General features: G+C 41.9%; 1 long non-coding RNA gene across 1 annotated transcript in view; it reads left to right on the top strand.

Annotated features, from left to right (window-relative positions):
• The first annotated feature begins 434 nt into the window (after window positions 1-434).
• LOC137301281 (uncharacterized) overlaps window positions 435-13,531 on the top strand; it is a 42,828-nt gene continuing 29,731 nt past the window's right edge. Inside the window, exons 1-2 of the long non-coding RNA XR_010958255.1 lie at window positions 435-601; window positions 3,533-3,672. This is a non-coding gene — a long non-coding RNA (uncharacterized lncRNA). The remainder of the gene's footprint in view (window positions 602-3,532; window positions 3,673-13,531) is intronic.

Raw genomic sequence — 13,531 nt, forward strand, 5'->3', positions numbered from 1 at the left:
TGAGGTAAAAAATGCCTCAGTTCAATACCATGAGCAGAGCAGTTAAAGGCGGGAAACAGGCCCTGTACGGAGAATGCAAAAATCAAATATACAATCAGAGAGAAGGGGCAGCCGGAGACCCGAGTGGAAGCACAGAGCCAGCTGCAGGCGCCAGATCGCAGGCCTCAGGCTAACGGTTTCCGCGCGCGCTCACCTGGCCGCCGAACGCCTCGCGCGCCAACCCCGCCCTCAGCAACTCGGCATGCGCAGTCGGAACCAACCAATCAGAATGCAGAGGGTGGGAGTCCAAGCACTGACTCATGGTAGGATTGGATTACATGAAAGTGATCGACAGCTATACTACCCAATTAAAAACCAGGAATGATAATATACCGCGCTGATATCCGGCCGGCGGTAATTTGGCGGTAAGTTCTGGTGCGGCTGCCGAGGAGATGCGCAGGTGGCACAGGCAAATGGTAATAATCGGGTGCTCTGCCAGCTGTGTGATTAAAGGTCGCGACCACATTTCTTTTTCAGCTGGACGCGTCTAGTGACGATGTCAATAATAAAATATTAACTCTAACCCTAAACTGTGTCGTCGCGATGTAGGACCAGGTGCAGTGTAAGTATCTACCAATTATCTATAATATTGAAAAATCCTATAGCTATATGCACAATTCCTGTCATTGATTTCCATTATGGATTCCCAGGTGCATATTTAGAAGAAACTGCTTTGTTAACCCATAATGCTGTAATTACACCCTCCTGCCAATGGAGTGCTGCGGTGCCATCACTGCTGGGAGGGTGTAATTAGAACATGACAAGTTTACATTGGCAGTTTCCATTATAATGTGATTCTAGGAATTTATAATGGAATATTAAAAAAGTGACAGAATGTACACCTTTAAAATGGGTACTGAATTACATAAGCATATCCAGTTCAAATTATCCCTTGCTGCGGAAAGGTCAGGGGAGTGAGACGAAATGGATAGTCCTTTCCTAGTGCTAGTACAGGCATGATGGGCCAGATGGCCACCTGCATTGTAAAATTCTATGTTTCTACATATAGGCTATATATAGAGAGCCAGATATATATGTATCTGTGAGTGTTGTGTGATCCTATATGTGGTACAGTTTACAATATGTAAAATGTACAGAGCACAATAAAGTCCTATTGAAGTAACCACCAATGCATAGGAGGGAAATGGAGAGGTAGTCAGCCTAGGCTGCTATCATGCTCCATCTAATAGCTGCCTATAATAAAATGGCAGTGTAGCCTTGGGAGTAGGTCTCTATTGAAAGTATGTGGAGTAGAGAGGCTGTAGGAAGGGGGAACAGGAGAAAATAAAACAGTTGACAAAAAGAAGCTGCTGAAAACGTGAAATAAAAACACTGGCGGTCCATCAACATAATGAAAACAAAAGAACGATAGAATAATGTTCAGCAAGCCCTATACCCAAAATGTCAGCCAATCTTTTTAAATAATAATGTTGTATTTTTAGTTAAAGGTGAAGGTCAAATAAAAGCTATCTTCCTGATTTTTTTTTTGTTACAAATTTTTTCAATAATAGGATCAAACTGACAACAGTGCCCAGTGTAACAGACTGGTATTATTGTGAGACGTTAGTGGATGCTCACAAATGTAACAAGCATGCAGCAGAGGGGCAGGCCTAAGCTCAATTGATTTGTAGCAGCCAGTATTTATGCATTCTCCATCCCTTTACAGAAGTGGTGTATGAATAATGACAGATGCTTTCTGTTGAATTTAGACAGGCAAACAAATACGTGTTACCAAGGCAACGAGAAACCTAGATAAATTTCCCATTGTCTAAGTGCACAAACCTTGAAATGAAGTTTGTGTTGGAGCTTGCAGCAGGAGCTAGTCAGCAGGGTAATAACAGACTGCATTCAACTAGAGATTAACCATTAAGGAGACAGCAACCCTTCTTCCCCCCAGCCTATAAGGGGCAGATTAAACCTGCTGTAGGTCAAAACACAATATTTGACTTTTTATTCCATTGTGCTGTGTAGAAAGATGTTTGTCTCTTCATTCTTTGTTTCCTAAAACATTCCAATCACTAACTAAAAAAGCCTTTAAGCTTGCAAACATTCTGATACAATTCAACTTAAGATAATTCATGATGGAGGCAGAATTGCTTGGGATTTTCTGATCGGGCAGAATTTGCATCTGCCTGTCTCCCTGTGCCCTGATCCTGATGGGGTCTTGCTGATTTGCATATTGTTGATGGGTTTCCTGGCAGTATTTCCATTGCCACTTGTTTCCCCGCCTCAGGTGGGGGGATGAAATGGCTGCAGGGCCTGCCACACACTAGCGTGGCCAGTGGTGCCAGCTGAAAATAAAACAAAAAAGCTTTCAATGTATTGTCAGGACTGTTCTGTGATCGATTGCGCTAGACAATGCGACCCTTTAATTTTTAAAAGCCCTCTCTACTACCTTAGCAACACTGGATGACACTAATATATTCCCATTATTACCTATTATTTGAATGTGCCCACCCAAACCTGGGTGAGCATATTCAACAATTGTTACATCCGGCAGAAAGTTCAGGGAGTGCTAGGGAAGGCTGGATACTGGCTCCCAGTCACCTGCCTCCCCTCCGCCCAAAATGGGTGATTAAAAACTTAGGTCTGCTTGCCGGTTCATGAAGATTTCCTCCAACAGATGTTTCTGAAAGTTCCATGTTTACAATTTTGATACAGAGAATCAAGACCACAGTGGTGTAGCCCTGTCAGCAACCCATGTTCCCTATGAGCACATTCAATCAAGCAAGGGATTGCAGAATTTATCCCATAAGTTCCTGTTTCGCACTGGTTATAACTATGTTGCCCTTTTGGCAATTGTGTGTTGAAAATATCAGGCTGATTCTGATGCTATGTATACTATTAATGCCCTTCAGAGATATAGAGGGGGCACCAAAGAAGACTCCTGGGATTAGATTTTTGTCTTTACTGCCTGGGCATTGAACAAGGCCTGGGTGGAGTGCAGAAAGGAAAAGCTGGTGGGGAGGATTGCAAACTGCTTACAACAGTCAAAAAAAAATCTAACAAAGACTTGCATTTATATAGTGCCTTTCATGACCTCAGGACCTCCCAAAGAGCCTTATAGCCAATGGAGTACTTTTGAAGTGTAGTAGTCACTGTTGTTTTCTTTGAAAAAAATTGGAGACTTCAAAGTGGTACAATTGAAGTTTTCAAGATTATGAAGGGAATTGGCAAAATTGACCCAGGCAAATTGTTCACTGGTGACTGGTTTAAATCCCAGGGGACACAAGTCAAAAATGTGGAATTAAGAGTAGGATGGGAAGCCAGGTGATACTTTTTCACCAAGAGGGTAATAGAGTTATGGAATAAGTTACCAGGGAAGGACATTGAAGCGACGTTATAAATGGAGTCGAGACAATTTGATGTGTTGCAGGAAAGAGGGATTTAGCAAGAAGATGGGTAGGGGTTGAGATAATTTAAAGATGGATTGGTTTGTTTGGCCCAATGGCCTTTCTCTGATCATAAAAATTCTTATGTTGTATAATTTCAGCTAGCTGTGCAATATGTAGTCTGGGAGTGCTTGATGCTGATACTGGACGCCCAAAGTGGAAATGTGTTAGTGCTCCCAACGCTGACATCCTTCATCTGGATCAGCACCAAAATTCATCAAAAACAGTGCCAGCCCATAAGGTAGGAACCTTCATTAGTGCTGAGCCATACACTCACAGCCTACTTGAAGTAAGTACAATCACTCCAGTAAGGAAACTGAGAGTGTTCACATATGTTTAATGGAGTTGACACTAATCGGATTTAGAAAGAGGAAAGAAGTGAATAGATACAAAATAAATATAATTAGTCACGAGAAGGAACAACTTTCCTTGGCAATCTTTTTCCACTGTCACTTATATTAAACAAAACATTAATCTGCAGTCTTTAAACTGCTTAGAATAATCAGTTGGTAATTACTGTGGGGAAGGATGGAGCCATAAAGAACAATCTGTATAACAAAAAGGAACTATTAAACAATGGGAGAATATTATAATTGATTTTTTTAAAATAAAGGTTATATTCTAAAGTTTAAGTTATCCATGAATCAGAGTTATGTTAATTTAAAATCTTTAAATAGATCAGAGTTAGAATCTCACCTTAGTGCATTATTTCAGAGCTTCATCTAATAATTCCATTGCCCAGAACAGCAAAGATAGCATTGACAAGTCTGTATCACAGGGGAGTGCAGAAACATCGGTGAAGAGCCAGTGCCATTCCAGTGTATAGGGCACTGCAGCAACATCAGTGAGAAGCCAGTGCCAGCCCAGTATCACAGGGCACTGTAGAAACTCCAGTAATTAGAGCAGTGAGGAACCAGTGCCAGCCCAGTACTCGGGGCACTGCAGAAACCTCAGTGAGAAGACTGTGCCAGCCCACTACCACAGGGCACTGCAGCCACTCCAGTGATTACAGCAGTAAGGAGGCAGTGCCAGCCCAGTACTTGGGGCACTGCAGCAACATCAGTGAAGAACCAGTGCCAGCCCAGTGCTCAGGACACTGCAGCAACATCAGTAATTAAAGCAGTGAGGTGCCAGTGTCGGATCAGTACTCTGGACACTGCAGCATAATCAGTGAGGAGTCAGTGCCAGCCTGGGGCACTGCAGCAATTTAACTGGAGCAACGAGGAACTGTTGCTAGCCTAGCAGCCATAGGGGACTGCAGTGATTCAGGTAGCTGTCTGGTAGATATCAGAACTCCTGGCCCTGTGCTTGTGCACACGGCAATCTTTTCATTGTTATTGACAACTGCAGCATTAGCAGTTGATGGAGCCAGGAGGAAGAGGGAATAATTTAAAAACCTGTTGAAGTTTTCATTACTATTATTCTGCAGTATTACAACTCGCTGAAGACACAAAAATAGAGGGTTTAGCAAACGGGTGAGGAGAATATTGTAAAAGACTTCAGGAGGACTTAGATGGGTTAACAGAATGAGCAGACAGGTGGCAGATGCAATTCAATGTGAAGAAGTTTGACTTAATATATTTTGTGGAAAAACAAGGAATGGGGAGTATACACTCAGCAGTAACATTCCTTTCTGCCGCAAAAACACAAAAGGAAAAGCGGCCCAGCAATGGCTAACAAAAGAAATTAAGGATAGTATTAGATCCAAAGAGGAGCCATATAATGTTGCCAGAAAAAGTAGTAGGGAAAATGCTAGAGTCTATTATAAAGGATCTGATAACAGGACATTTAGAAAATATCAATGGGATTAGACAAAGTCAACATGGATTTATGAAAGGGAAATCATGTTTGACAAACCTACTGGAGTTTTTTTGAGAATGTAACTGGTAGAATAGATAAGGGAGAACCAGTGGATGTGGTTTATTTGGATTTTCAGAAGGCTTTTGATAAAGTCCCACATAAGAAGTTAGTGTGCAAAATTAAAGCACATGGGATTGGTGGTAATATACTGGCATGCATTGAAAATTGATTAACAGAGAGGAAAGAGAGAGTAGGAATAAATGGGTCTTTTTCGGGGTGGCAGGCGGTGCCTAGTGGGGTACCACAGGGATCAGTGCTTGGGCCCCAGCTATTCACAATATATACCAATGATTTGGATGAGGGAACCGAATGTAATATTTCCAAGTTTGCTGACAACACAAAACTAGGTGAGATCGTGAGTTGTGAAGAGGATGCAAAGAGGCTTCAAGGCGATTTAGACAAGTTGAGATAGTGGGCAAATACATGGCAGATGCAGTATAATGTGGATAAATGTGAAGTTATCCACTTCGGAAGGAAAAACAGAAAGGCAGAGTATTATTTAAATGATGATAGATTGGGGAATGTTGATGTACAAAGGGACCTGGGTGTCCTTGTACACCAGTCACTGAAAGCAAACATGCAGATGCAGCAAGCAGTTAGGAAGGCAAATGGTATGTTGGCCTTCATTGCAAGAGGATTTGAGTATAGAAGCAAGGATGTCTTACTGCAGTTATACAGGGCCTTGGTGAGACCACATCTGGAGTATTGTGTACAGTTTTGGTCTCCTTACCAAAGAAAGGATATACTTGCCATAGAGGGAGTGCAGCTAAGGTTCACCAGACTGATTCCTGGGATGGCAGGACTGTCGTATGAGGAGAGATTGGGTCGACTCAGCCTGTATTCACTCGAGTTTAGAAGAATGAGAGGGGATCTCATTGAAACATATAAAATTCTGACAGGGCAAGACAGACTGGATGCAGGGAGGATGTTTCCCCTGGCTGGGGGGGTCCAGAACGAAGGGTCACGGTCTCAGGATACGGGGTAGGACATTTAGGACTGAGATGAGGAGAAATTTCTTCACTCAGAGGGTGGTGAACCTGTGGAATTCTCTACCACAGAAGACTGTGGAGGCCAAGTCACTGAATATGTTTAAGATGGAGCTGGATAGATTTCTGGACACAAAAGGCATCAAGGGATATGGGGAGAGAGTGGGAATATGGTATTGAGATAGAGGATCAGCCATGATCATATTGAATGGCGGAGCAGGCTCAAAGGGCCGAATGGCCTACTCCTGCTTCTATTTTCTATGTTTCTAAGGTGCTGCAAGATGTGGATGAACAGAGAGACCCAGGGATTCAAATACATAATTTCCTTAAAGTCTGAGTGCAGGTAGATAAAGCCATAAAAAAAAAGGTCACCGGCATTTTGGGTTTTGTGAATGGGGAATAAAAGAGTAAAGAAGCAGTGCTAAATTTGTACAAATCAATGGCTTGGCCACAGTCAAAGAACTATGTGTGCTTTTATAAGCCCATTATATAAAGGACATTAAAGCCATAGAGATTATAGCACAGATGCACCATGATGATGTAGGGATGAGAAAATGTAGTTACGAGGAAAGACTGTATACAGGGATTATTTACACTGGAGTAGAGAAGACTAAGAGGAAATTTAATGGAGGTTTTTAAAATTATGAAGGGTTTTGATACAGTTTCCATTGCTTGTGAGTCAGGGACAAGGGGTCATCAATTAAAAATTGTCACTGAGAGTGAGGAGAGAGGTTAGGAGAAATTTCTTTACAAAAAAGAGTTGTTGGAGCATAAAGTGCTTTACCACAGGGAGTGGTTAAGGTAAAGACCATTGCATCTTTTAAGGGAATATTTGAAGCAAAGGAAGGTACAGAGCTATGGGGAGACCAGGGCAGTCGGATTAATTTTGGTTTGATCTAGAAAAGAGACAAAATGGGTCAAATGGGCTCCTTCTATGTGTAACTGCTGGTTCTGTGGGTTATAGGAGTAGCTGTGACATTTGACTTACAGATTCAAGTGCTTGAAACTTTCACTATGCAATATTATTGAGCCAACAACAACTTGCATTTTAATGTTTAAAAAAATTCTACCGCGTTTCACAAATGGAAATAGACAAGGAAACGGACACAAAGCTACCGAGGGAGACATTAGGAGGGGTGACTGAAATCTTTATAGCATTCATATCAAATTCCTCTGTCCACTATTTTAACAGAGGCATTAACTTGTTTATTTTAAATAGGTTGCTGCCTCCATTAAAATGGTGATGATGTGGAGATGCCAGTGATGGACTGGGGTGGACAAATGTAAGGAATCTTACAACACCAGGTTATAGTCCAACAGTTTTATTTGAAAATCACAGGCTTTCGGAGCTTACCTCCTTCGTCAGGTGAGCGATGAAGGAGGTAAGCTCCGAAAGCTTGTGATTTTCAAATAAAACTGTTGGACTATAACCTGGTGTTGTAAGATTCCTTACATTTGTCCATTAAAATGGTGGATGAAGGAGTTGATGCACACACGCTACATGTTTGTATGAGCAAGTTACAGGCTGAGGTGTACGTAGACAGACAGAATCTTTGTAATAGTCACCCTTACAGATATATCGAAAATCTCTTGAGTGTATGCTCCTTCCATTCACATTGCATTGCAGATCGCCATTTTCCACTACAGCAGGATTTTCCATAACAAGTAAATTATCGATTGAACTTTTTAATTTAAGAGGCTAAGTTCCCAGGAGCCTCTGCCACTTACCCATACAGAGCTCTTATGTGACAAAGCTCCGAAGGGAGTCTAAATAATGCAACTGCTACATTTCTGCTCCAGGCTCACACGACTCTTATTAAACTTACAAAATGAATATTAAGATCGTTGTTGATCAACACTTTCTCCTTGGAGGCAAAAACAGCCTTCAACGGCACTAGAAAATATTTATTTTAATTATTGGAAACATGTTGAGTAGCATTGTATGATATTACAGAATCAATCATTCAGGCTCTGGCTAAAAGTTATTTTTAAAATGTTGGTTTTTGAACTTAGAAATTGTGCTTGTAAATGAGAGCTTCAAAACTCTGAAGAATGCAGATCCTAAGTCAAGCAGAACGGTTTTATCCAGGGAGCCTAGTAATTTAAACTGGTAAATCATTTACTTAAATGTAAGCACGTGAAGTATGAGTAAACATGTTATGGAGCAAGAGAAAGGGCTAACAAAATGGAAAAATCAATCGACCGTAGAAAGAAAGTGAAAGACCCCCTGGTAATCCCTGATAGTGTGTGTATAAATATGATGGAGTACTTATTACAGAGATTCCTTTATGCCACATATTGTATGTTTTGGCTTGAAACATCAAGCATGATTGGAGGAAAAGCCTTCATATGCAATAGAAGAGTTCTCTCCATCACTTGCTAATTGGTGTCAGCGAGAGGAATAGTAGAAGCTCTGTTAAAGTCCCCGAGCATGAGTGTAGGCTGTCCAAACCAGATAGAAATAAGCCCTGTTATTGAAATAATTTTAGTCCAGAGGTTCAGTAAAACAAGTGTTAACACTATTTTCCGGGTCACGGTGGAAACTGTTGCCCCCATGGGGCTTCAGAAGTTACCTCAAGTGTGCAATAGTGACCTCAGCCTTTGGCGCAAGGCTCAGAAAGATTAACTATCTCTGGGTGCTTGCTGTCATATCAGTGGTTGCAATTGCCCCATCATTTCTAGTTTGCCCCTAGCTGCAGTTGACCATTGTATGAATTACTCTGAATCATGGTCAGAAATAAAATAGTTTCACTAGTTCCCCTGATGGCTCAATGGGCAGATCCACTGCCATGAAGTGGGATTAAACCATATAGACTGAGAAGGTCCCCAGTTCAACATGCGATCAGACTGAGTAAGCTGATTTCAGCTCACGACAGGTGGGGCAATGCAATTGGCCTCAGCACCACTGGATTGGGAGAGGAGAGGTGTATGCGTGTGTGCGCGCCACAGCGGAGATAGCTTGCTTACCTTCGTTCAGTAGGTTCATATTTGAAGAATGTCCACTTGATCGAGGCACCAGAGGGTGGACACATAAAACCAACCAACCCCAGCCAAAACTGACACCTACCTACACGAGTAGGGGATAACAAAATTCCGAAAACCAAGAAGGGAAGAGTACTTGTGTCAGCCTAGATTATGCGCTCAAGTCCCTGGTATGAGACTTGAACCCACAACCTTCTGACTCAGAGGCGAGGGTGCTGCCACTGAGCCAAGGCTGACCAGCGACGCGAAACCCAAGAGAATATCTAATGCAGACACAAAATTTGTAACTCCATCATATCTCTCCTAGAGCAGTGGGAGCACAAGGAAGTATTTCGTTATCATTTACACTCAGTACAATTTATTAATTTTGTCAAGTACTAAAGTACAGAAGGATTTTACACAAACTATTGACAGGGCAGTCTCTTTCAGAAAGCAGGCATGCTTTTCCTCCCCTGACTTACCCAGTCAAAAGGTCAAACAATGTATGAGGAGGAGAAATTGTTCTCAGCTTGTAATTAGTTTTACATTATACAAAGAAATGTAAGATAATAGGACACATTCTGTACAACAAGTGAAATGTACAATTTGAAGGTTCAAATAGATGGGGCTCCTTCCAACAGAGTTCTTGTGCCAGTGAAGCAAGGCACACTGAGGCCATCTAGACTGCAGCCTCCAGTCAGAGAGTAGCCAGTCAAATCTGCACAGATTCCAACAGCATTCAAAGCAGGACAGTTTGTGGGTCCAAACGACAGACTCCCTCAGCCTCCAAGGCAGGTTGAGGATATTCAGATTGCAGCCATTTTTACCTTACCCGGGACCGGGGTCCAAGCTATAAACTTTCTTCCTATTATTTATTGTCCCTGCCTGTGGTGTTCCTTAGATTTTTGCCCTGAAGGCATGCTCACACTATGGTAGACAAGGAACATCATTTTGTTTTCCTTCTTGCCATCCCATTACTTCTGACAAGCAAGGTGATAGGCTCAACTTGCTCCAACTGGCCCAATGGATGGAACATTTTCTCTATGCAAAATGCAATGAAATCGTAAACTGGTTTGCAAAGAACTGGTTTATGAAATCACCATACATACATAGTGCACACAGGAATCCTAAACCTTTGCCGAACTGTTGAAACATATCAATGTGCAGCCCAGTAAGTTGAACACAGTGAGCTCTTTCACTTAACACACATAGTATTTAAAACTATTGTAAACACAGACAGCTAAAGAGGATTAGCACTCTCAACACTTGCCCAAAAAAGTGAATTATATTTATAATCTTATCTCAGATTTTCTTTAATTATGTGTAACATGCGATATATTTTCTAATGATAATCTGTCATCCCTGATTTCCTGCTGCCAATAACATCTCAGAACAGCAAAAGAATTGCAGATATAAAATAATAAAGCAGTGATGGAACAAAAAATATATTCCACTGAGGAAAAAAGGTTGTAAAAGAAATGACAGCCATCCGTAGCTAAGTAAAGAAATTAAGGATAGTATCCGACTAAAAACAAGGACATATAAAGTAGCCAAACTTAGTGGGAGGATAGAAGATTGGGACGTCTTCAAAAGACAGCAAAAAGTAACTAAAGGATTGATTAAGAAAGGGAAGATAGATTATGAAAATAAATTAGCAAAAAATATAAAAACAGATAGCAAGAGTTTCTATAGTTATATAAAAAGAAAAAGGGTGGCTAAGGCAAACGTAGGTCCCTTAGAGGATGAGACCGGGAAATTAATGGTGGGAAACATGGAGATGGCAAAAATGCTGAACAAATATTTTGTTCCAATCTTTACGGTAGAGGACACTAAGAATATCCCAACACTGGACAAACAGGGGGCTCTAGGGGGGGGAGGAGCTAAATACGATTAAAATCACTAAGGAATTGGTACTCAGTAAATTAATGGGACTCAAGGCGGATAAATCCCCTGGACCTGATGGCTTACATCCTAGGGTCTTGAGGGAAGTGGCAGTCGGGATTGTGGATGCTTTGATAATAATTTTCCAAAATTCTCTGGACTCGGCAAAGGTCCCGGCAGATTGGAAAGCTGCTAATGTAACACCGTTATTTAAAAAGGGTAGTAGGCAGAAGGCTGGAAATTATAGACCAGTTAGCCTAACATCTGTGGTGGGTAAAATTTTGGAGTCTGTTATTAAGGAGACAGTAGCGGAACATTTGGATAAACATAATTTAATAGGACAAAGTCAGCATGGCTTTACGAAGGGGAAGTCATGTCTGACAAATTTGCTTGAGTTCTTTGAGGACACAACGTACAGGGTGGATAAAGGGGAACCAGTGGACGTAGTGTATTTGGACTTCCAGAAGGCATTCGACAAGGTGCCACATAAAAGATTATTGCTCAAGATAAAGAATCACTGGATTGGGGGTAATATTCTGGCATGGGTGGAGGATTGGTTATCTAACAGGAAGCAGAGAGTTGGGATAAATGGTTCATTCTCGGACTGGCAACCAGTGGCCAGTGGTGTTCCGCAGGGGTCGGTGCTGGGTCCCCAGCTCTTTACAATCTATATTAATGATTTAGAGGAGGGGACCGAGTGTAACATATCAAAGTTTGCAGATGATACAAAGATGGGAGGGAAAGTAGAGAGTGAGGAGGACATAAAAAACCTACAAGGGGATATAGACAGGCTGGGTGAGTGGGCGGAGATTTGGCAGATGCAATACAATATTGGAAAATGTGAGGTTATGCACTTTGGCAGGAAAAATCAGAGAGCAAGTTATTATCTTAATGGCGAGAAACTGGAAAGTACTGCAGTACAAAGGGATCTGGGGGTCCCAGTGCAAGAAAATCAAAAAGTTAGTATGCAGGTGCAGCAGGTGATCAAGAAGGCCAACGGAATGTTGGCGTTTATTGCTAGGGGGATAGAATATAAAAACAGGGAGGTATTGCTGCAGTTATATAAGGTATTGGTGAGACCGCACCTGGAATACTGCATACAGTTTTGGTTCCGTACTTAAGAAAAGACATACTTGCTCTCGAGGCAGTACAAAGAAGGTTCACTCGGTTAATCCCGGGGATGAGGGGGCGGACGTATGAGGAGAGGTTGAGTAGATTGGGACTCTACTCATTGGAGTTCAGAAGAATGAGAGGCGATCTTATTGAAACATACAAGATTGTGAAGGGGCTTGATCGGGTGGATGCGGTAAGGATGTTCCCAAGGATGGGTGAAACTAGAACTAGGGAGCATAATCTTAGAATAAGGGGCTGCTCTTTCAAAACTGAAATGAGGAGAAACTTCTTCACTCAGAGGGTAGTAGGTCTGTGGAATTTGCTGCCCCAGGAAGCTGTGGAAGCTACATCATTAAATAAATTTAAAACCGAAATCGACAGTTTCCTAGAAGTAAAGGGAATTAGGGGTTACGGGGAGCGGGCAGGAAATTGGACATGAATTTAGATTTGAGGTTAGGATCAGATCAGCCATGATCTTATTGAATGGCGGAGCAGGCTCGAGGGGCCGATTGGCCTACTCCTGCTCCTATTTCCTATGTTCTTATGAGCTATGGGGTCGATAGTGTGATCTCGGTCCCCAGAGTGCTGCTGTGCAACAGGCACTGGCTCCCTGCGTTATGAGGCCTGAAGTCTACAGAGCACCCCATGCACACAGCACTGTATAATGTGACCCGGAAGTGTTTCAAGAGCATGAAGTCTGCTCACTAATGTGCGTGCCTGATTCCAATGCAAATTAGGGGAGGTCGCCATAATGCGATTCACATGCCTGAATTAACGTTACATAGGCCTATATAAAACGGGCACAGCAAGGAAGGCCTCTTCTGTTCAGTTGGATCTTTGCTGTTAATGGTACATTATGGTTTTTGGTATATTTCTTTCTCTGCTGTCATTGGGCAAAGCAATGTAGGGAAGATTCTTGTAGCCTTCTTGTCAGCATCTAAAAGCTATAGTGCACCCGTCATCTGTTCCTGTTTGACAGTGAACGCTGTTAGTGTGCTGATTTGAGAGGAGCTATGGATGTACCTCTGTATTCACAGGATTTGGAAGAGGAGGATCAGAGGAAGGTGTGTTTTCAACTTAAATACTCCATTAGAATCTTCCTGACTACTCCACACATGTGTACAAGGCAGACTCTTCAATGCTACTTTCTATTATCTTAGATGATCTTTTACATCATCTAACTATCTCCCGTTTTTCTTTTAAGCAGCTTGCAGGTCATTCAATCGATTAACTTCCACTCTGCTCGAGTACCTGTTTGTTTTTTTACCTTCCGTCTTACTCTTTTATCTGATTCTATAA

The sequence above is a fragment of the Heptranchias perlo genome, chromosome 33 (genome assembly GCF_035084215.1).
Source record: "Heptranchias perlo isolate sHepPer1 chromosome 33, sHepPer1.hap1, whole genome shotgun sequence".
Taxonomy (NCBI): domain Eukaryota; kingdom Metazoa; phylum Chordata; class Chondrichthyes; order Hexanchiformes; family Hexanchidae; genus Heptranchias; species Heptranchias perlo.